The following is a 25,777-nucleotide window of genomic DNA, read 5'->3' as shown; positions in this document are numbered from 1 at the left end:
ATCTAAATATTGAGAAAATCTCCTTTAAAGTTGTGTGTGTGTGAGTGTGTGTGTGAGTGTTTGTGTGTGTGTGAGTGTGTGTGTGTGTGTGTGTGTGTGTGTTTTTTTGTGAGTGTGTGTGTGTGTGTGTGTGTGTGTGTGTGAGTGTTTTTGTGAGTGAGTGTGTGTGTGTGTTTGTAAAATATCAGGACACAAATGTGTATAATGACATGGGTATTACAAAAAGAGGGTGAAATATGAGGATGTTCCCCATGTCCTCACTTTTCAAAATGCTCATAAATCACAGAATGAGGTTTTTTTCACAGAAAGTGAACTGCACAGTCTCCTGTGAGGGGTAGTGTGTGTGTGTGTGTGTGTGTGTGTGTGTGATGGGTAGGTTTAGGGGCAGTGTGTGTGTGTGTGTGTGTGTGTGTGTGTGTGTGATGGGTAGGTTTAGGGGCAGTGTGTGTGTGTGTGTGTGTGTGTGTGTGTGTGTGTGATGGGTAGGTTTAGGGGCAGTGTGTGTGTGTGTGTGTGTGTGTGTGTGTTCACGTGAGTGAGTGAGTGAGTGAGTGTATGTGTGTGTGAGTGTTTGTGTGTGTGTGAGTGAGAGAGTATTTGTGTGTGAGTGTGTGTGAGTGTGAGTGTGTGTGTGTGTGTGTGTGTGTGTGTGTGTGTTTTTGTGTGAGTGTGTGTGTGAGTTTGTGTGAGTGTGTGTGAGTGTGTGTGTGTGTGTGTGTGTGTGTGTGTGTGTGTGTGAGTGAGTGAGTGAGTGTGTGTGTGTGTGTGTGAGTGTTTTTTTTTGTGAGTGAGCGTGTGTGTGTGTGTGTGTGTGTGTGTGAGTGTGTGTGTGTGTGTGTCACTTCACCGGCTCAGAATCAGTAAGAGGTGAGACTGGCTGGTCATGTGGAGTATCGTCTGACCCCTGGCCGGTCGATCGTGCGTCTCTAAAAATTAAGTTGAGTAATTATGATTATTATCAGTTATCATTACATAATTAGCATCAGTGTTTACAACAAATAAATAAATGTCTGATCTGTGAGTGAAGGTCATGTGTGTGCATGGATGTTGTGTTTCCTGACCTGTGTCCACTAATGTTGTCAATCCCATCAAGCTCTGCTCCAGAATAAATCCCATCATGATCACACAGCCTCTCTCCAGAGCGCCGCTGCTGTCGCGTCACCATGGCGCTGGAAACGAGCGCCGTCATGGCAACAATCTCTATGCCACAGACGACGCACACGGCCCTTTAATGGGCTGAGGCTCTGCATTCTCACACACACACACACACACACACACACACACACACACACACACACACACACACACACACACACACACACACACACACACACACACACACACACACACACACACACACACACAGTCACCCTCCACCTCATTAGTGTTCTCTCGTCCTGTCCTCAGCCTTGTTCTCATCCACATGTGCCAGTGGCTTGGACAGACCTCCTCTATGCCAACGGGAAACTGGGCACAAACTACATTTGCTGGTGTTCATTCTCCCATCATGCATTGCTCTGGCTAAGTTTATTAGGTTCAGGAAAAGGTTTGGGTTGTGGGTTTGATCCGCAGAGGAAAATCAATGGAGACTGAACATATAGCGATCTCATTATGGGCTCCTTACAGAACAAATGAAGATTCCTCAGTCCCTGAGGCCCACACCCGTGACCTTTGACCTCCTGATCAGTTACGCTGAGCCTCGTCCATGTAGGGATGGGCGATGTGGCCAAAAATAGCTGTCATGATAAATGTCAAATCTTTATTTCTTTCAAGTTTAAAGGTAGATTTGTCTCCTGAGGAACCTGAGCATTTAATTGTGGTTTTATCATCAACTTGTTGCCAAACATTTTTACAAATTAATATTACAAGATTTTTCTCTTATGCTGCGTTCACACTGAATGTGAATATAGCGGTAAATTCACGTCTAGTTTTGAACATTTTGAATCCACAGCGAATTGGACAGGCATATAAATCGAGCGTTTGAAGCTGCCTCTTTTCTTTTTCATTAAAAAAATGTCGCATACCTGGATCATCTTCACTGTATGTATATTTATAACAAATTAAATATAAAACATGCCTCTTTTCGTTTGCATTTAAAAACAAATACTAAACACATTAATATGTGGTTCAGACAATAAGTGTGCGCATATATGATTATCAGTGTAATAAAATGAAATATAACATAAAACACAACCCAGTCTCTTTTTGTAAAATGTCAGTTTGTGTGATCAATATTAGCCATTATAAAAGTATAAGAAGCTATCCAATAAATAAAGCAAACAATTCAGTCACACAAAGTCACTGAGTCGGCTACAACTGTAAAGTTAAATGGCCTAAAAATATAAAGTTATGAAACTTCTCTTTGCCCTCAGTCTTAATGATTTGCCTGGGAACAAATGATGATTCATGAGAGCGCCGCTGATCCACTGGAGCTCACAACTCCACACACACCAGAGCAAATATTATAAACAAACCACAGCTTTGAGGCTTTAAACAACTACATTCTCGCCTGAAAAAGTCTTAAAACTACATTTTGTGACACAATAACGGTCGTTTTTTTAAATTACGACTTGCCATTAGTTTATCACCACATGACAGTGAGCAGGCTCCTGATTGGTTAACGCGGCGCGAATAGACGCCAAAGTTCAGATTCGGGCATCAGACACGAATTCGCTTCAAAAGTGTGAATGCACTGCGAAATCTTGTCCATCGCGCCGAAGGATCTCCAGCCGCGCGTCAACACATCTTTCAATTGACTTAACATGGAAATCACTCGCTGTGTGTGTGTGGACTGGTAATCCCTACGTTATGGGGACAAAATGTCCCCACAAAGATGGCGTGAGTGAGTGAGTGTGTCCGCGTGAGTGAGTGAGTGAGTGTGTCCGCGTGAGTGAGTGTGTGTGTCCGCGTGAGTGAGTGAGTGAGTGAGTGTGTGTGTCCGCGTGAGTGAGTGAGTGAGTGTGTGTGTCCGCGTGAGTGAGTGAGTGTGTCCGCGTGAGTGAGTGAGTGAGTGTGTGTGTCCGCGTGAGTGAGTGAGTGTGTCCGCGTGAGTGAGTGTGTGTGTCCGCGTGAGTGTGTGTGTCCGCGTGAGTGTGTGTGTCCGCGTGAGTGTGTGTGTCCGCGTGAGTGTGTGTGTCCGCGTGAGTGAGTGAGTGTGTGTGTGTCCGCGTGAGTGTTTGTGTCCGCGTGAGTGAGTGTGTCCGCGTGAGTGAGTGTGTGTGTGTCCGCGTGAGTGTTTGTGTCCGCGTGAGTGAGTGTGTCCGCGTGAGTGAGTGTGTGTGTGTCCGCGTGAGTGTTTGTGTCCGCGTGAGTGAGTGTGTCCGCGTGAGTGAGTGAGTGTGTCCGCGTGAGTGTTTGTGTCCGCGTGAGTGAGTGTGTCCGCGTGAGTGAGTGAGTGTGTCCGCGTGAGTGAGTGTGTCCGCTAGAGTGAGTCCGCTAGAGTGAGTGTGTGTGTGTCCGCGTGAGTGAGTGTGTCCGCTAGAGTGAGTGTGTGTGTGTCCGCGTGAGTGAGTGTGTCCGCGTGAGTGAGTGTGTGTGTGTCCGTGTGAGTGAGTGTGTCCGCGTGAGTGTGTGTGTGTCCGTGTGAGTGAGTGTGTGTGTCCGCGGTGAGTGTGTGTGTCCGCGTGAGTGAGTGAGTGTGTGTGTCCGCGTGAGTGAGTGTGTGTGTCCGCGTGAGTGAGTGAGTGAGTGAGTGTGTGTGTCCGCGTGAGTGAGTGAGTGAGTGTGTCCGCGTGAGTGAGTGTGTGTGTCCGCGTGAGTGAGTGAGTGAGTGAGTGTGTGTGTCCGCGTGAGTGAGTGAGTGAGTGTGTGTGTCCGCGTGAGTGAGTGAGTGTGTCCGCGTGAGTGAGTGAGTGAGTGTGTGTGTCCGCGTGAGTGAGTGAGTGTGTCCGCGTGAGTGAGTGTGTGTGTCCGCGTGAGTGTGTGTGTCCGCGTGAGTGTGTGTGTCCGCGTGAGTGTGTGTGTCCGCGTGAGTGTGTGTGTCCGCGTGAGTGAGTGAGTGTGTGTGTGTCCGCGTGAGTGTTTGTGTCCGCGTGAGTGAGTGTGTCCGCGTGAGTGAGTGTGTGTGTGTCCGCGTGAGTGTTTGTGTCCGCGTGAGTGAGTGTGTCCGCGTGAGTGAGTGTGTGTGTGTCCGCGTGAGTGTTTGTGTCCGCGTGAGTGAGTGTGTCCGCGTGAGTGAGTGAGTGTGTCCGCGTGAGTGAGTGTGTCCGCGTGAGTGAGTGAGTGTTTCCGCGTGAGTGAGTGAGTGAGTGAGTGTGTCCGCGTGAGTGTGTGTGTCCGCGGGAGTGTGTGTGTCCGCGTGAGTGTGTGTGTCCGCGTGAGTGAGTGAGTGTGTCCGCGTGAGTGAGTGAGTGAGTGTGTCCACGTGAGTGAGTGAGTGTGTGTGTCCGCGTGAGTGTGTGTGTCCGCGTGAGTGAGTGTGTCCGCGTGAGTGAGTGAGTGTGTGTGTCCGCGTGAGTGTGTGTGTCCGCGTGAGTGTGTGTGTCCGCGTGAGTGTGTGTGTCCGCGTGAGTGTGTGTGTCCGCGTGAGTGAGTGTGTCCGCGTGAGTGTTTGTGTCCGCGTGAGTGAGTGTGTGTGTCTGCGTGAGTGTTTGTGTCCGCGTGAGTGTTTGTGTCCGCGTGAGTGTTTGTGTCCGCGTGAGTGAGTGTGTGTGTCCGCGTGAGTGTTTGTGTCCGCGTGAGTGAGTGTGTGTGTCTGCGTGAGTGAGTGTGTCCGCGTGAGTGTGTGTGTCCGCGTGAGTGAGTGTGTGTGTCCGCGTGAGTGAGTGAGTGTGTCCGCGTGAGTGAGTGAGTGTGTCCGCGTGAGTGAGTGTGTCCGCGTGAGTGAGTGTGTCCGCGTGAGTGAGTGTGTGTGTGTCCGCGTGAGTGAGTGTGTCCGCGTGAGTGAGTGTGTCCGCGTGAGTGAGTGTGTCCGCGTGAGTGAGTGTGTGTGTGTGTGTCCGCGTGAGTGAGTGTGTGTGTGTCCGCGTGAGTGAGTGTGTCCGCGTGAGTGAGTGTGTGTGTGTCCGTGTGAGTGAGTGTGTCCGTGTGAGTGAGTGTGTCCGCGTGAGTGTGTGTGTCCGTGTGAGTGAGTGTGTGTGTCCGCGGTGAGTGTGTGTGTCCGCGTGAGTGAGTGTGTCCGCGTGAGTGAGTGTGTCCGCGTGAGTGTGTGTGTCCGCGTGAGTGAGTGTGTCCGCGTGAGTGAGTGTGTCCGTGTGAGTGAGTGTGTGTGTCCGCGTGAGTGAGTGTGTCCGCGTGAGTGAGTGTGTCCGCGTGTGTGTGTGTCCGCGTGAGTGAGTGTGAGTGAGTGTGTCCGCGTGAGTGTTTGTGTCCGCGTGAGTGAGTGTGTCCGCGTGAGTGAGTGTGTCCGCGTGAGTGTGTGTGTCCGCGTGAGTGAGTGTATGTGTCCGCGTGAGTGTGTGTGTGTGTCCGCGTGAGTGTGTGTGTCCGCGTGAGTGAGTGTGTCCGCGTGAGTGAGTGTGTCCGCGTGAGTGAGTGTGTGTGTCCGCGTGAGTGAGTGAGTGTGTGTGTCCGCGTGAGTGAGTGAGTGTGTGTGTCCGCGTGAGTGAGTGAGTGTGTGTGTCCGCGTGAGTGAGTGTGTGTGTCCGCGTGAGTGAGTGAGTGTGTGTGTGTGTCCGCGTGAGTGAGTGAGTGTGTGTGTCCGCGTGAGTGAGTGAGTGTGTGTCCGCGTGAGTGAGTGTGTCCGCGTGAGTTAGTGTGTCCGCGTGAGTGAGTGTGTCCGCGTGAGTGAGTGTGTGTGTCCGCGTGAGTTAGTGTGTCCGCGTGAGTGAGTGTGTCCGCGTGAGTGTGTGTGTCCGCGTGAGTGAGTGTGTGTGTCCGCGTGAGTGAGTGTGTGTGTCCGCGTGAGTGAGTGTGTGTGTCCGCGTGAGTGAGTGTGTGTGTCCGCGTGAGTGTGTGTGTCCGCGTGAGTGAGTGTGTGTGTCCGCGTGAGTGAGTGTGTGTGTCCGCGTGAGTGTGTGTGTCCGCGTGAGTGAGTGTGTCCGCGTGAGTGAGTGTGTGTGTCCGCGTGAGTGAGTGTGTCCGCGTGAGTGAGTGTGTCCGCGTGAGTGAGTGTGTGTGTCCGCGTGAGTGTGTGTGTCCGCGTGAGTGAGTGTGTGTGTCCGCGTGAGTGAGTGTGTGTGTCCGCGTGAGTGAGTGTGTGTGTCCGCGTGAGTGTGTGTGTCCGCGTGAGTGAGTGTGTCCGCGTGAGTGAGTGTGTCCGCGTGAGTGAGTGTGTGTGTCCGCGTGAGTGAGTGTGTCCGCGTGAGTGAGTGTGTCCGCGTGAGTGAGTGTGTCCGCGTGAGTGAGTGTGTGTGTCCGCGTGAGTGAGTGTGTCCGCGTGAGTGAGTGTGTCCGCGTGAGTGAGTGTGTGTGTCCGCGTGAGTGTGTGTGTCCGCGTGAGTGAGTGTGTGTCCGCTTGAGTGAGTGAGTGAGTGAGTGAGTGAGTGTGTCCGCGTGAGTGTGTGTGTCCGCGTGAGTGAGTGTGTGTGTCCGCGTGAGTGTGTGTGTCCGCGTGAGTGAGTGTGTGTCCGCGTGAGTGAGTGTGTGTCCGCGTGAGTGAGTGTGTGTGTCCGCGTGAGTGTGTGTGTCCGCGTGAGTGTGTGTGTCCGCGTGAGTGAGTGTGTGTGTCCGCGTGAGTGTGTGTGTCCGCGTGAGTGAGTGTGTGTCCGCTTGAGTGAGTGAGTGAGTGAGTGAATGTGTGTGTGTGTGTGATTTAATCATTGTGTTTGTTTGATATTTTGCGAGTCCTCTGAGCATTTGCCCCAGACGATTCCCATATGGACTGACGGTAGCTGAAGCTCATTAAATATGCAAATCTTATCCAATCCTAGCCGTGGGCATTAACTTCAGTGTCTTCGCAAGTCTTCAGTGCGGCACGCGCATCAAAACCGAGCGTTTTTCAGAGAGCCTCAAAACCAAGGCGGAAAATAACCTATTACTTATTCATTATGTTTCTGAATGTAAAAACCACACAAATGTCATAAATTGACCTCAGACAACAGTATAAAAAAATTAAAAAAGCCAGTTCATGACACCTTTAATATGACCTAATTTATGGTTCATATTCATAATAATCGTATGTTGTTGCCAGTTTACAGGGCGATGTTTCCAAGCACTTTCAGGCTGAAATAAAGGCTGTTTTCATGTAAAGATGGATACAGTGGTGCGGGCCGGGGCAAATCATTTCATAAAAGCGGGACCCGGGGGTCGGAGAAGAAGCTGACCCGAGCAGCATTAAAAAACAGCCTAAATACATTTATATGCACAAAAACTTCTACTGCTTAATAACAAAAATACTGTTATTATTTCCCAGAACTTGTTTAATACATTTCATGTTTGTGTTAATGATATTAAAAAATCATGAATTTGCCACAATCCCATGACGTCAGTTAGTGTTACTACAGTAAATAATAGTAAATGTTATCGACTGAAGAAAAAAATGGTTAACATTGTAAGTGCTGTACCCTCTCTGACAAAACGGCATTCAATCCAAACCCTTTACTAAAGCACACACACACACACACACACACACACACACACACACACACACACACACACACACACACACACACACACACACACACACACACACACACACACACACACACACACACACACACACACACACACACACACACACACACGGAGAGAGAGGGAGAAAAATGGCTCCCACTTGCTGAAGGACTCTCCCTCTGGCAGGTGATAACACTAATGAGACGTCCAACCACTCTCCACATCCCATATACAACAGTGACATTTAACCATCTGCGACGTCTCTTCCACTGCCAGTCCAACGCAGCTGAATATCTCCTGTCCTGCCACTTCATTAAAGTCGGATGAACGTCCCTTACTGGCCCTGTGCTGTCCCTATACATAAGGGCCCAATCTGTCATCCAAGCCTACAATCTCCACAATACAGAAGTATGTCCCTTTCCAGGAAAGTCTGTTCACTCGGCTCATTTGCAGCCCCTCCTAAGTCTCTTCTATTTGAATCGGGGAAATCCTGAAATCTCAAAAATTGCTTGCCACACTCGCATTTAAAATCTGCGACTGTCCATAAATGTGTTTCTGCAGCTGCAGTGATGCGATGACGTTATCACTCAGCGATTGGCTCTTTTATTTAGAAGGTGATGCATTGCCAAAAGTCTTTATGGACCTTGCTTTGTGTCATGCTGGGACAGGAAGGGGCCGTCCTCAAACTGTTCCCACAAAGTTGGGAGCATGAAATTGTCCAAAATGTCTTGGGAGTTCTGTTGTGAACTTCTGTTGTTTCTTGAAGTAGAGACCAGGAGACGTCGGGATCAAAACAGAAGTGATTCTTTTAATGAGAACTCTCTGTGCTGCAGGTCGTCCGAAAACAGTCTGATTTAAACAGCATACCTGATAGGTTATATACATTCCAAAGGGGGAGGGGTTATACAACGGAGACATTCAAAATAGGGACACACCCCAAACATTCCTGTCTCATCAGCCGTAATTCAATCAGCATAACAGTGTCATTCAAACGCAGAGATGCTAATCCAATCACTCAGGCAGTATTGCTCTAAACTTGTCATGGTAAATAGTCAGGAAGTGCATAAAGACAAAATATGTAATGTCTCAACCACTTATACAGCCTGACGTAATCTCCTTAGAATTTCCTCAAGTTTACTTCAAAATGTAAAACACAAATATAGATAATGTTTTCAGTTATATTCTATTACATTGGAACCTAGATATAACAATGTATACATTTTTAATCCAACAGTTCCTTTCACTGGAACTAAGGGGCCAACCCCTGAAAAACAACCCCAGCCCATAATACTTTATGGGGTCACTGTATGTTTCGACTGAGTGCTATTAAACTCACATACAAAACTCATATCTGACCGTGAACAGATTCTTGAATGTTAAATGAATCTCAGATGATCTGCGCCCGGTCCTGGGCCTGGCATTGAAGCTCAAGTACTGGATGTTATGTGTCTTTGTGATGTTAGCTTAGATAAGAAAGTGACGTATTGTGAAAACCTCCACAAAGCGGTTGTGCGCTCATAAGATTGTCCACCTCAGCGAGTTGGGAATAAAGCTGAGCTGACTTTCACGGAAAGGTGGATGTTTGTGTCTCTTGGGATCTTGCAGGGAAGCCGAGCCTCTCATTGGACCGGAAAGGTGAATTTTGAGTTGGATTTGTTCTTTGTTCCTTGTCTTAATGCTGAGCTGGCAGAAATCCCGTCCTACATTGCTAAACTGATAGCGGGACTCTTTTGTGTTGTGCTTTAAGGGTTATGCTAGCAGTGAATGAAGCTGATTCTCACAGGTTTGTTAAGTATTAGAGGGCTTTATTTTCTTGCAATGACTTGGAGTGTCGGTCTGCCTTTTTTTCATACAAATGGGCCAAAGGGTGTCGAAATTAATAGTTTCTTCGATGCATCGCAATCGGGTTTCGATATCGGTTCAGTAATAGACCATAACCGATTATAACGTACTGATTCTTTTCTAACGTCATTTGTCCCGTACGTGCGTTGTTGTGGTAGCATTCAATGGCAGAGGGAGGCGAGACGCGAGTGCGAGTAATTAAAATGCTCCAACTATTTTAAAAGACAACATCTGGACACATTTCGGCTTTTATGAACAACCTGGAGAACACACACACTGTGTAAATCAAAGCTATCTGATTTATCTAAACGATTTCATTTACACTTGGGCACATAAATGTATCTCCACAAAACGGATATAAATCCGATCTACATTTCCTGCACTATATGCAGATTTATTGGATTTCGCGTCACCGAAAACAACATTTTATTGATCACCATTGAGCCGCACACTCTCCTATTGCGGTCTTTGATTTTTGAAGTTAGAAATCAAAGACCGCAATTGGAGAGCGCGCGGCAACAGCACTGGTCAGATCATTCAGCTTCTTTACTTTTAATGAATATGATTGTATGAGCACTTGCAACTTTACTTTCGGTAGTTTGTGTGTTTGCTTAATGAAGAGATACTCAGCGGCTCGTCTGCGGCGATGCGTGCTTCAGTACCGCTGTCATATCTGGCTATATCATATAGCCCATAACACGCTCACACGTAAAAAAAATGTAGCATTGTTGCGAGGAGTAAAATTTACATATGTGGTCTCAACAACCAGATGCATTTAGACTTTAGTTTTGACTGTATTGAGCGCAGACCACCTCCTGAAGTGGCTTTTAGTATTTTTTATTTGTTCTAAACGCTCCTGTTGTCTTCTGTGCCCAGACTTGAGTTTTGTTTGATACATTCAAGAAGCGTGTTTTCTTTAAGCAGGTCAAATTAAAGGTTCAGTTCAAATAACTGACTGACAAAATTGTATGAGGATGCAGTGCATCGTGATATCGAATTGAACCGAATCGATGGCATGATAATCGTAATCGAACCGAACCGTGAGACCAGTGTAGGTTCACTTCTCTTACTTCCAAACCAACTCTGGTGCGGTTCCACTGATATATGATCCAACACGGACCAAAGACATGTAAACCAACCAAAAACAGGACGTGATGTCACAAGATGCGACGCTACAAGTCAGCTGATTTGACGACACGGAAAGATCGGTGTATCCAAACGGGCAAACGTGGAGCAGCGAGGAGGTAAAGAGCCTCATCAATATAAACAAAACTGGCAGACGTTTAAATCTCTTAACGAAAACAAAACCGACTGACGTTTAAATCTCTTAACGAAACAAAACTGGCAGACGTTTAAATCTCTTAACGAAACAAAACTGGCAGACGTTTAAATCTCTTAACGAAAACAAAACTGACTGACGTTTAAATCTCTCAATGAAACAAAACCAACTGACGTTTAAATCTCTCAATGAAACAAAACCAACTGACGATTAAATCTCTTAACGAAACAAAACCGACCAAACGTTTAAATCTCTTAACGAAACAAAACCAACTGACGTTTAAATCTCTCAATGAAACAAAACCAACTGACGTTTAAATCTCTCAATAAAACAAAACCAACTGACGTTTAAATCTCTCAATGAAACAAAACCAACTGACGATTAAATCTCTTAACGAAACAAAACCGACCAAACGTTTAAATCTCTTAACAAACAAAACCAACTGACGTTTAAATCTCTCAATGAAACAAAACCAACTGACGTTTAAATCTCTTAACGAAACAAAACCGACTAACTTTTAAATCTCTTAACGAAACAAAACCGACTGACGTTTAAATCTCTTAACGAAACAAAACCGACCAAACTTTTAAATCTCTTAACGAAACAAAACCGACCAAACGTTTAAATCTCTTAATGAAACAAAAGTGTCAGACGTTTAAATCTCTTAACGAAACAAGTGTCCGACGTTTAAATCTCATAATGAAACAAAAGCGTCCAACGTTTAAATCTCTTAACGAAACAAAACTGGCAGACGTTTAAATCTCTTAACGAAACAAAACTGGCAGACGTTTTAATCTCTTAACGAAACAAAACCGACTGACGTTTAAATCTCTTAACGAAACAAAACCGACCAAACGTTTAAATCTCTTAACAAACAAAACCAACTGACGTTTAAATCTCTCAATGAAACAAAACCAACTGACGTTTAAATCTCTTAACGAAACAAAACCGACTAACTTTTAAATCTCTTAACGAAACAAAACCGACTGACGTTTAAATCTCTTAACGAAACAAAACCGACCAAACTTTTAAATCTCTTAACGAAACAAAACCGACCAAACGTTTAAATCTCTTAATGAAACAAAAGTGTCAGACGTTTAAATCTCTTAACGAAACAAGTGTCCGACGTTTAAATCTCATAATGAAACAAAAGCGTCCGACGTTTAAATCTCTTAACGAAACAAAACTGGCAGACGTTTAAATCTCTTAACGAAACAAAACTGGCAGACGTTTTAATCTCTTAACGAAACAAAACCGACTGACGTTTAAATCTCTTAACGAAACAAAACTGACTGACGTTTAAATCTCTTAACGAAACAAAATCGACCAAACGTTTAAATCTCTTAACGAAACAAAACCAACCGACGTTTAAATCTCTCAATGAAACAAAACCAACTGACGTTTAAATCTCTTAACGAAACAAAACCGGCAGACGTTTAAATCTCTTAAAGAAACAAAACCGACTGACGTTTAAATCTCTTAACGAAACAAAACCGACTGACGTTTAAATCTCTTAACGAAACAAAACCGACCAAACTTTTAAATCTCTTAACGAAACAAAACCGACCAAACGTTTAAATCTCTTAACGAAACAAAACCGACTGACATTTAAATCTCTTAACGAAACAAAACCGACCAAACTTTTAAATCTCTTAACGAAACAAAAGTGTCCGACGTTTAAATCTCATGATGATACAAAAGCGTCCGACGTTTAAATCTCTTAACGAAACAAAACCGACTGTTTTGGTCCGTGCAGCTTTTAAAGGGGCCGGACAAGTGAGTTTTTAGGGTTTTTTAACCATAAAACAATGATAAAACAATGAATAGTTAATTCTGTCATAATATTCAATTACTTTTACAGTTTTTTGCCATGGTATAGATTCAGTATCGGTATTGAGGTATTTTAGTCTTGTATCGTATCAAAGTCATAGTTTTGGTATCTTGACAACACTATTCTATATATAAAGTATTTGCTGATATTCTCTTTTTTTTTGTCATGTTGGTTTACAACTTTACGTTTTTACTCTTTTAGTTTTACATTTGGTCAAGAGCTTGTTTACATTTAAACTTTTTTATAATACACTACTGAAGGCCAAAGTTAAATGAAATGTTTTTTAAGTAAAATTGTTGAAAATTATTGCGATAAATTAGCCGATAGATTAATCGATAAATTAGTCGATAGATTAATCGATATAAAAATAGTCGTTAGTGGCAGCCCTACTCACCTCCCTAAACCTCAGTCCCATCCGGGTCATGGCACCAATATTACCAGCTAATGCTAAGGGCACATAGCCATTCATATTTTATCAATTGTCAGTGATAAACGGAAGAAAAATAGTTGTAATTGATTTTGTTTCTCTCCTCATCACACAAACCCAGTTTTGCTAGAGAGACTGTAGACAGACTGTTGTTTTTATTGTAGTATTGACTTTACTTTAGACATCACTATATCCAACTATAACATAATCTGGTTAGATGTTTGACTTTATTACATTAAACACACAGTTTTTTGGATGGACTCTGTAAGTCTCAGGCCTGTTGTGTGTTTGTCTCTCTTTGACTGGTGGGCGAGTAATGGAATCACATCATATTGGCTCCCCAGATTCCAGTGGTTTTCCTCAGGCCTCGGCCTTTGTTTCTGCAGGAATCTGATTGTGTTCACGGTTTATACGAGTTGCCTTGGTCTTTCGCCGCTAAATGTGTTTAGAAAGTTTCTTGAACCGCAGCCAGAGTCTCGGCTGGAAGCACGACATACACACTCTGTGATCTGGCGGCTCTTCCGTCGTAACTGTGTTCGGTTCATCCGCTCTTAAGTGCTTCTGGTTTGTTTGGGCCTTTGGTTTTTGTTTGTCACAACATCATAACTATGTCAGATTACAACGAAACATGGTCACAGAGCAAGCAGACTAACATCACAAATGCGCGTTTCTTACATTTTAACATCTGATTATTCTGTTAACCCTCTGGGGTTCTTCATTTATGGGTCACACTCAGGACCTTCGGGTCAAAAATTAATTTGAGTAAAATCAATGAAATATATTTTTGTTCAATAATATTTTTTCTTTTCTTTTTTGGTGTTTTGAGATAATTTTATAATTATATTTATGCAATAATTATTACCCATTTTTTCCCATTGAATATAATAAAAAAATTATAAATACTGTATATATAATTTTTTTAAATTTTTTTTATTAAAGCTGTTTTTCATTTTAGAGTCAAGCCTAGGCCTCATGAAAGCAGTTTTTTAATGAGATCGGTGCCATCCGGTGGACACACTGAGCATTTTTATCACGCAATAGCACATTTTTACCACTATAGTGGATCTTACGTTTTATTAAAAAATGTTAAAAATCATAGCTAAATCGGAATGGTCTGAAACTTGGTGACTTTATTGGTACTTGGTATATGAACACCCCAAAACAATTGGGGACAGGATTTGAAAAGTCTAAGTGGTCGTAAAAATAATAGTCACACTCAGAACCTTCGGGTCAAAAATGACCCCCATAGGAAATGAACGGGAAATTGGCAAAAATATGAAAATACAGAGTTTTTTTGTGCGTACAATCTACAAATCAGCCAGAATGAAGAAAAAAAGACTCAACAGTGAAGATCTCTAAAACATCAAGAGTGCAAAACAGACAAAAAAACTCACACACACACACACAATTATACACACAAAAACACACGCACACACAAATGAACACCTGCCATTCCAAAAGCTAATTATGTTTTTGTGTGTGTGTGTGAGAGAGAGTTTTTTTTGTCTGTTTTAGAGATTCACCCCTTGGCACAAATCCTGTCCCCAATTTTTTGGGGTGTTCATATACCAAGTACCAATAAAGTCACCAAGTTTCGGACCATTCCGATGAAGCTACGATTATAATTTTTTTATTATAAAACGCTTCTGGACATTTTTGACCCAGAGAACCCCAGAGGGTTAAATTCTGTGCCGTGTGCAAAGGACAAAGCAGTAGCGTTTAAAACAACAAGAACTAACGAAACTCTCTCTCTCTTTTCCCCATTACGGCTGGTTAGCTGCACGATAAGTTGTTTTCCGCCCATAGAGGAAGCTGCTGTTGACGCTGGAGAATAAACACACACACACACACACACACACACACTCCTCTGGCCACCTGTGTGGTCTCTTACTGAGACCTTCCTGTCCTCTGGGACTCCTCAAACACAGTGAGATCATTAGTGCAGAGCGCTGACCATATTTATAATGTGCTTTCATAGCGAGTAGCCTTTAAACAAATGCCTGCGATACTCAAGAGCAGATACTACAAACCCACATCGACCTCTAATGTGTGTATACCGCACATTTGAGAACATACACACACTTACATAATGCTTTCTCCAGGTCAAGGTTTTATTCAAGGGGCACTTTTTAAAGAAGCTGGAATAGATGCTAATGAAGTGGAGAGATGGAGATCTGCTCATTGTATAGTTTGTTGCATTCAGTTTTTTTATAGTGAGCCTACATTTAATAGTACCGTATTTTCCGGACTATAGTTAATAAGATATCACACAAGGATTGCAGATTTTCAAATGTGATATTAATTTTATGCAAGTTTACTAAACAAGAAGTTGATATTAAGTGACTTACAGTTTAGACTTCCATAATGCCTGTTTTTGCTCTATTAATATGATATAAAATATAATTGGAAATCTGCACATTATATAGTTTGTTGCATTCAGTTTTTTTATAGTGAGCCTGCATTTAATAGTATATGCAATTACATTATATTTTACTTTACATGGCCTCACTTTGTGGTCGGATTGTTTAATTCAGGAAATACAGTGTATTTTCTTTTGCCAATTTTGAATAATAAGTCAAGTAAGAGACGTTCAGAATCACGCCTGATATAGTTTGATCAGTTTTTGGATGTTGAGCAATAATTTCCTTTAATAATAACTATTTAAATGTTATAAAGTAGAATTAAATTATAGTAAATTATAATTCAATAAGTTCAATACATACCTCGGTTTTTAACCATGGTTTTGGGTTGGGTTGGGTTCTGATGGCTTGTCACATCAGTTTTTTGCTATTTTATTCTTTATCGACAGGAACAGCAAGAGGTTAAAGAGATAAAAGATTATTTTTTATTACTCTTTCTTTATTTTACTTAAAATAATTGAAAAACCTTACTTAAACTTAAAACTTTACTTTAAAAAAACCCTTGTAGCCTACACATAATATAAAATAAATATATAAAGATTTACACTGGCAGCTCAGAGCTGTACAGCAGCATTTAAGTATGAAATTCAATGAATAAATGTAAAAATAAATCCCTTCACAGACTTCACTATAAAATATACACTGATTCTTATTAAAGCTGCTGTATTAGTTCTTCAGTCAAGAGCAGTGAGTGATTTTCTCTTTGTCTTTTGTTGTTGTATTAACATTAAAGGGATAGTTCACTCAAAAATGAAAATTCTGTCATCGAGAAATGAATACAGGTTATGAACAATATTAGAGAGAGTAATGACATGATTTTATAGGTGAACTGTCCCTTTAAGGACGGCGTGTTCACTATAGGCTGCGCGGCTGTCAATTAAAGACCTGCACGCATCTAATATACAGACACACATTTTACTTTCACTTTAGACATAACCGACTGTGTTTATGTTAACCTTGTGTGTATTTGACAGTATTAGCGCAGTAAGACGACTACTTAGTCCAGTAATCACGTGTCTGACAGGCGTTTAGTGCGCGCGCTCGGAAAAGCGCATGTTAAAACCGCGCACGCGAATGAAATGTTTAACCAGCAAGGCTTTAAAACGCATGCAAATAATGAGCTTGGGTGATTGTGAATATCTATAGTATGCCGTGAGTATAACTCCACCACTGACCTGTGATGTGAGTGTATGTCGTGTTGTTCAGTATTGGGATGGAGGCAAATGATAGAATGTGTAGAAAAATAATTAATTAAATGCAAAACCGAAAAAAAAACCACAATTCACAAGCGCGTATTGAACTGTGAATGCCGTACCGAACGGTTCAATATTATATTGAGAATCGTGGCATCCCTAATATTCAGTCTTCCTCACGCTCCACTATCACATGACTAGCCGTGCTGACCCTTCGCAGGGGCCAAAGGTCATCTGAGCAGTGCCGGAGCTGCGAGGCGAGAGGAAGTACATCAGCTCTTTCCCCCAGAGCCTTTATCAGCTCCTCCAGGGACGGCCATCCATTCAGGACGGGTCGCTGGGATTGAACTGTGCTTTCTGGATGACTGACTCTCACCTTCAAACGTCTCACCAGCTCAGCACATCCAGAAGCTCCACAATCACACGCGGACGCCAGGAGAAACATGCGAATGGGTTTGCCTGGGACAGAAATCTCATTATTTACTCTTATTAAACAGGCAAGTGGGACATTGAGGGATTTGAGGGAAATATCGCCCTCCTTTAGGAGCAAAGTGTCCCATCCAGAGCAGGAGGATCAGAGATGGGATTCTTTCTCATCAGTGTTGTGGTCTATGCTAATTAAAATAAAGCTTATATAATATAATATAAAGCTGAATACAAATCAAAAGCACACCAACATGATTAAAACTTTAACCTAATAAAAAAAAAATACAAATAATATCTCATTCAAAATATTAATGAAAACTATAACTGCATATCAATGATATTAAAATATCAGTGATTCAGTCAACTTATGGATCTTTATGACTGATTCGTTTAAAGAATCGGTTCGTAGGAGTCGCTCATCCTGAAGTTATGGAGCCACAGAATAAAACAATTTAAAAGATACCACGCAATTCTGACTTTATATCCCATAACTCTGACTTTATATCCCACAACTCTGACTTTATATCCCACAACTCTGACTTTATATCCCACAACTCTGACTTTATATCTCACAACTCTGACTTTATATCCCACAACTCTGACTTTATATCCCACAACTCTGACTTTATATCCCACAACTCTGACTTTATATCCCACAACTCTGACTTTATATCCCACAACTCTGACTTTATATCCCACAACTCTGACTTTATATCCCACAACTCTGACTTTATATCTCACAACTCTGACTTTATATCCCACAACTCTGACTTTATATCCCACAACTCTGACTTTATCAGAATTCTGACTTTATATCCCACAACTCTGACTTAAAATCCCACAACTCTGACTTTATATCCCACAACTCTGACTTTATCAGAATTCTGACTTTATATCCCACAACTCTGACTTAAAATCCCACAACTCTGACTTTATATCCCACAACTCTGACTTTATATCCCACAACTCTGACTTTATATCCCACAACTCTGACTTTATATCTTACAACTCTGACTTTATATCTCCCAACTCTGACTTTATATCCCACAACTCTGACTTTATATCTCACAACTCTGACTTTATATCTCACAACTCTGACTTTATATCCCACAACTCTGACTTTATATCCCACAACTCTGACTTTATATTCCACAACTCTGACTTTATCAGAATTCTGACTTTATATCCCACAACTCTGACTTAAAATCCCACAACTCTGACTTTATATTCCACAACTCTGACTTTATCAGAATTCTGACTTTATATCCCACAACTCTGACTTATCCCACAACTCTGATTCTGACTTTATCAGAATTCTGACTTTATATCCCACAACTCTGACTTTATATCCCACAACTCTGACTTTATCAGAATTCTGACTTTATATCCCACAACTCTGACTTTATATCCCACAACTCTGACTTTATCAGAATTCTGACTTTATATCCCACAACTCTGACTTAAAATCCCACAACTCTGACTTTATATCCCACAACTCTGACTTTATATCCCACAACTCTGACTTTATATCCCACAACTCTGACTTTATATCTTACAACTCTGACTTTATATCTCCCAACTCTGACTTTATATCCCACAACTCTGACTTTATATCTCACAACTCTGACTTTATATCTCACAACTCTGACTTTATATCCCACAACTCTGACTTTATATCCCACAACTCTGACTTTATATTCCACAACTCTGACTTTATCAGAATTCTGACTTTATATCCCACAACTCTGACTTAAAATCCCACAACTCTGACTTTATATTCCACAACTCTGACTTTATCAGAATTCTGACTTTATATCCCACAACTCTGACTTATCCCACAACTCTGATTCTGACTTTATCAGAATTCTGACTTTATATCCCACAACTCTGACTTTATATCCCACAACTCTGACTTTATCAGAATTCTGACTTTATATCCCACAACTCTGACTTTATATCCCACAACTCTGACTTTATCAGAATTCTGACTTTATATCCCACAACTCTGACTTTATCAGAATTCTGACTTTATATCCCACAACTCTGACTTATCCCACAACTCTGATTCTGACTTTATCAGAATTCTGACTTTATATCCCACAACTCTGACTTTATATCCCACAACTCTTGACTTTATATCCCACAACTCTGACTTTATATCCCACAACTCTGACTTTATATCCCACAACTCTGACTTTATCAGAATTCTGACTTTATATCCCACAACTCTGACTTTATCAGAATTCTGACTTTATATCCCACAACTCTGACTTATCCCACAACTCTGATTCTGACTTTATCAGAATTCTGACTTTATATCCCACAACTCTGACTTATCCCACAACTCTGATTCTGACTTTATCAGAATTCTGACTTTATATCCCACAACTCTGACTTTATATCCCACAACTCTGACTTTATATTCCACAACTCTGACTTTATCAGAATTCTGACTTTATATCCCACAACTCTGACTTATCCCACAACTCTGATTCTGACTTTATCAGAATTCTGACTTTATATCCCACAACTCTGACTTTATATCCCACATCTCTGACTTTATATCCCACAACTCTGACTTTATATCCCACAACTCTGACTTTATATCCCACAACTCTGACTTTATATTCCACAACTCTGACTTTATCAGAATTCTGACTTTATATCCCACAACTCTGACTTTATATTCCACAACTCTGACTTTATCAGAATTCTGACTTTATATCCCACAACTCTGACTTTATATCCCACAACTCTGACTTTATATCTCACAACTCTGACTTTATATCCCACAACTCTGACTTTATATCTCACAATTCTGACTTTATATCCCACAACTCTGACTTCTGACTGAGTTCTGACTTTATATCCCACAACTCTGACTTTATATCTCACAACTCTGACTTCTGACTGAGTTCTGACTTTATATCCCACAACTCTGACTTTATATCTCACAACTCTGACTTTATATCTCACAACTCTGACTTTATATCCCACAACTCTGACTTTATATCTCACAATTCTGACTTTATATCCCACAACTCTGACTTCTGACTGAGTTCTGAGTACTGGAGGGATGTTTTGGGAACACCAGCAGTTTATGACCAACCCATGTGAAATCTCAAGAGTGTTTTATGGGGACGAAAACAAACTAGAGCTTTGATTTATACACATCACTCTTTAAGTCAGCATGGGAACATAATTCAACCTATTTACTTTCATACTTTTTCAGTTATTTGTTATAGTTCACAACACATAAACAAAATGTGGGATCGGTAAGATTAGTGTTATCTGCTCATCAAGGCTGCGTTCATCTGATCATAAATACAGAAAAACAGTTAAAAATATTATTATAATGTAGATCATCTGTTCTCTATGTGAATATATAGTAAAGTGTGATTTATTCCTGTGATCAAATCATCATTACTCCAGTCTTCAGAGTCACATGACCCTTCACTGATCATCTCATATGAGGATCTGATGATCGACACACACTTATGATTATTATCAGTGTTTTTCATGATTCTTTAATGAATAGAAAGTTCAAAAGAACAGTATTTATCTGAAATTGAATCTTTTGTAACATTATAAATATCACTTTTGATCAATTGAATTTGTAAGTAATAATACTACAGGCACCAAACCAGTGGTTATACACATACATATATCACATTCACAACCAAATTCATTTTTAACGGATTAACTATATTTATTTACTTGTGTATTAATAATACGTGTATTATTAAGTTGGCTTGAGAGAGCCAATTTACTGATATTGCTGTTAAACTTATTATTTTTCTTCTGACCGAAATTTCGGACTCTAACTCCTCCTAGAGCTTTAACTCTACAAACCCCAAACTCGGCTCAGAGCTTCAGAATGTTCTGATTTAGTGTGCTGTATCTTTTCTAACTGATCGGACTTAAGGTTTTCCTAAAATTGACGATCAAAACTCTGGAAAATCCCATTGACTTTCATTGACTGAATGTTCAGATGAGCCAAGACAGTTCAAACTCCAACTGACAAAATTCAAATGTTGAGACAGTTGGAGAGGCTCATCAGATCCATTAACTGCCATTCATCTATCTATCTATCTATCTATCTATCTATCTATCTATCTATCTATCTATCTATCTATCTATCTATCTATCCATCTATCCATCTATCCATCTATCCATCTATCTATCTATCTATCTATCTAGTAAACTATGGTGAATCATTCTACAATGGTAACTTGTGGTAAACTATGGTAAATGCTAGAATGTGGTAAATCGATAGACTTCTTTAAACTTTAAGCTTTTAAAACTTTTTCAAACTTTCTGGTCTGGCTTTCTCAAACCAACTTAAAGTTTGTCTCAACAAACTTTTTTTTTATCTAGTTTTCATTATGAAAGTCATAAAATAGGATGTGAAATGCGATGACTTTCAGCTGAACTTCATTCCTTGGCAACTCCATCCGTCTTAAAGAAATGTCTGATCGATTCTGGAGCCGCTCCGATTAGCTCAGACGTCAGGGCGGGGCCGAGATATATGACGATTATAACGTTTCTAATAGTTTGCTATTTTATCCTCTCGCCAAATGCAAACATGATTTTAATATGCTTGTCTGGTGTCCTCTGAAAGGCAATAAAAAGCATCATAATGATCCTAATGTAGGGAAAATCCGGTCATTATCTGAGAAGTGGCTCTCGAGCGGCTGCAGAAACCTGTAGACTTCTTCCTAAAGCTCTCTCTAATCTAATAGAAGGAATTCGATTGGACGGGAGAATTGCGGCGTCCGTGTAATTGAGCGGCTCTTTTAAAGTACTCTAGTTTATGAGGACATTCATGACTTTCTCTATCATAAAGTTGATGCTGTCGCTCCATCCTGCAGGAGATTTTCATCCTCCTGTTTGCAGTATATTGATTTAATCCTCATTATGCAAATAATGATTGAATATTTAATGCACATCACTGCAGATGTTAATTTTAACAGTACATTTTCATAGTCAAAGTCTTTTGACTAAAATATAATTTAGTTTTAGTCATATTTTAGTCACCTGAATTGTTTTTAGTTTTAGTCGACTAAAATCTAATGAGTTCGGGCAAATTTTGTCCTGGATGCCGGGGTTACACCCCTACTCTTTATCGAAGGACATCCTGGTATTTTTTAGGGACTTCGGTTTAACCATAGATGTACATAATAAAGGCTAGATGTCTCGTCTGCTGCTGGCCAATGGAGGTCGACATCCGCACCTGGCGGCCATCTTGTCACACTCAGCTCGCTCACTCATTTAATGGTGAGTGTACTTTTTAAATAACCATAACTTGCTAAATTTTCTACCGATTTTCAAACTGTTTGGTTTGTTATAAACGTCAGAGATGTAGTTTTTATAGCCACATTAATAACGTTTGTAAGAAACCAAAACATTTGAAAATCCGTCCAGATTTCAGCGAGATAAGAGTATTTGTGTTCTGATCACTCGCCTTACATCAGGAGCCCGCCAGAAAGCTGGCCTGTGACAAGATGGCCGCCAGAAAGCTGGCCTGTGACAAGATGGCCGCCAGAAAGCTGGCCTGTGACAAGATGGCCGCCAGTGATGACGTTAGAGATTCGGCCATAAGACATCTAGCCTTTATTATGTATATCTATGGGTTTAACGTCTCATCCGAAGGACGGTGCTTGTTACAGTATCGTGTCCCCATCACTGGTGTGTTAGGACCCACACAGACCACAGGGTGAGCGCCCCCTGCTGGCCTCACCTCTTCCAGCAGTTTTCCCAGTTGGTCTCCCATCCAGTTACTGACCAGTCTCAGCCCTGCTTAGCTTCAGTGGGAAACCAGTCTTGGGCTACAGGGTGATGTGGCTGCTGGCGTGGTGTGTGAGGTGTTTATCTGTCGAATCGCTCGTTTTGATGTATTTTGGGTGTAATTGCAGACGGCAGGAGGTTACAGCCGTAGAGCAAACAGTCATTATCGTGTGTTATTGATCAGCAGGAGCTCGCTTCTGATAAACAGGACAAATCAGCCGTCGTGTTCAAATTAGAACTGCTTCATTGCTGCGGTGTTGCTAGGCAGATTTGGTGACACTTTATTTTACAGTGTCATTGTTACTAGGGTTCACTTTTTAACCGGTAATTCGGTAAACCCCAGTACCCAACGGTACCTTTTTTTGGGATGTTTACCTCAATAGCTAAAGAAGCTGTAAGTCATTTATAGAAGTGTTATTGACATTATGCCTCTGTCATCATCTGTGATGTTGTTTACTGTAATATTTACCAGCCAATAGTAGCCACTAGCCACCTAACTAATTGAACTGTTATGTAGTTTTTAAGCGTTAAAATGCTGGACATCATCTGGACGTCACTTCATGTCCTCGTCTGAGATGGAAACACTAACTGTGTGTGATGAAGGCGATGGATTGTGAGCTCTGGTCTCCTGTGTGCTTCTCTTCTGAAGGTGACTCTGTTCATCTGAGTGCAGAGAGAGAGAGAGAGAGAGAGAGAGAGAGAGTGAGCTGGTAAACGAGTGCAGGGTGAGTGTAATGGATCGACTGATGCCCCGTGACGCCCGTCAGCTCGGCTAATCGAGGCCGTCCCGCTGACTGGCATGTGCCAAGCGTAGAAGAACACTTGAACTTCACTTGAGTTCTGATGACCTCCAGCTTCAGCTCCATGACCTTCAGGGCTAGTTTTAAACAGTTTGGCTCTTAACTCAGTAACTTTCAAAACCAACACAGAAACAATCCTGATGCCGTAGACTTGATCATAGACGTGATCATAGACTCTTTATTTAGTGTGATGTCATGTGGTCCAGTACGGTGACGCATTGCTGCCACATACATATTATTTTTTTCACTCAATTATGTCGTAATAACGAGATCTTAGTCGTAAAAACGACATCTTTTCTTGTAATAAGGACATGTGTTGTATAGTGATGTGTGTGTGTATATATCCACATTAGAGAATGTATTTAGCCCATGCCTTTGTCACACTTGTTTGAAAAGCAGAAAAATAGGCTCATCCGCTGCTTGTGTCAGTGGCAGTGCCCACAGCACGAAATTGTTGTAATGTATTGATGTAGCCTACAGTTCTTAACAGCCATGGGTAGCAGGTGCCATGGATCACTAATGATTAGCGCGTAGCTTTAACCTAGTAATGACGGACCCCGGTGCAGCCACAAATATCATAACTATCTACACTCACCTAAAGGATTATTAGGAACACCTGTTCAATTTCTCATTAATGCAATTATCTAATCAACCAATCACATGGCAGTTGCTTCAATGCATTTAGGGGTGTGGTCCTGGTCAAGACAATCTCCTGAACTCCACACTGAATGTCGGAATGGGAAAGAAAGGAGATTTAAGACATTTTGAGCCAGACGGGCCGGTCTGAGTATTTCACAATCTGCTCAGTTACTGGGATTTTCACGCACAACCATTTCTAGGGTTTACAAAGAATGGTGTGAAAAGGGAAAAGCATCCAGTATGCGGCAGTCCTGTGGAGAAAATGCCTTGTTGATGCTAGAGGTCAGAGGTCATGGGCCGACTGATTCAAGCTGATAGAAGAGACACTTTGACTGAAATAACCACTCGTTACAACCGAGGTCTGCAGCAAAGCATTTGTGAAGCCACAACACACACAACCTTGAGGCGGATGGGCTACAACAGCAGAAGACCCCACCGGGTACCACTCATCTCCACTACAAATAGGAAAAAGAGGCGACAATTTGACCAAGCTCACCAAAACTGGACAGTTGAAGACTGGAAAAATGTTGCCTGGTCTGATGAGTCTGGATTTCTGTTGAGACATTCAGATGGTGGAGTCAGAATTTGGCGTAAACAGAATGAGAACATGGATCCATCATGCCTTGTTCCCACTGTGCAGGCTGGTGGTGGTGGTGTAATGGTGTGGGGGATGTTTTCTTGGCACACTTTAGGCCTCTTAGTGCCAATTGGGCATGGTTTAAATGCCACGGCCTACCTGAGCATTGTTTCTGCCCATGTCCATCCCTTTATGAGCACCATGTCCCCATCCTCTGATGGCTACTTCCAGCAGGATAATGCACCGTCACAAAGCTCCAGTCATTTCAAATTGGTTTCTTGAACATGACAGTGAGTTCACTGGACTAAAATGGCCGCCACAGTCACCAGATCTCAACCCAATAGAGCATCTTTGGGATGTGGTGGAACGTGAGCTTCGTGCCCTGGATGTGCATCCCACAAATCTCCATCAACTGCAGATGCTCTCCTATCAATATGGCCAACATTTCTAAAGAATGCTTTCAGCAGCTTGTTGAGTCAATGCCACGTAGAATTAAGGCAGTTCTGAAGGCGAAAGGGTCAAACACAGTATTAGTGTGTGTTCCTAATAATCCTTTAGGTGAGTGTATCTATCTATCTCTCCTTCCATCCATCCATCCATCCATCCATGTTGTTGTTTTATATAGATATATCATTTATGTGACACTTGACTTCAGACTTTGTGTCAGAGATCATGTCTTTCTCTCACATCGTTTACTTCAGCACTTTAATGGCACTTACGTGGCCTTCATTGGAAAGGCATTTGTGTAATTTTCTGTGTGATTTGTCAAATAGCAGTCCTGAGGTTTGATTATTCAATCGGGAAAATGTCCCTCCTTCGGCTAAGACATCTTCATCATCATCATCATCATCACGCTGCTTCACATTTGCTCGCCAACTCGTGTCTCGAGGGTTTCCTCGTCACCCGTTGACACGCGGCAGTGTTTTATAGCGTCCCATATAAATCACGGCACTTGTGGTCAGGCGTCACACTGGGCGAGATTTACATCCGCTAGAGTGGATGTGCTCTTTAATGGCCGCTGATTTACCGGCTGTGGCGTCCGGGCAGTTTGTGTCCAGCACTGAT

General features: G+C 42.1%; 1 protein-coding gene across 1 annotated transcript in view; it reads left to right on the top strand.

Moving 5' to 3' along the window:
* Positions 1–25,777, top strand: part of kcnh2b (potassium voltage-gated channel, subfamily H (eag-related), member 2b) — a gene marked incomplete at both ends in the record, with an annotated part of 338,495 nt that overhangs the window by 119,351 nt on the left and 193,367 nt on the right. The gene's annotated exons all lie outside the window — the stretch shown is intronic.

This window comes from Gobio gobio (genome assembly GCF_949357685.1).
Source record: "Gobio gobio genome assembly, chromosome: 23".
NCBI classification, from domain to species: Eukaryota; Metazoa; Chordata; class Actinopteri; order Cypriniformes; family Gobionidae; genus Gobio; species Gobio gobio.
The sequence above is the reverse complement of the archived record's forward strand: the minus strand, read 5'-3'. Positions and strand labels throughout refer to the sequence as shown.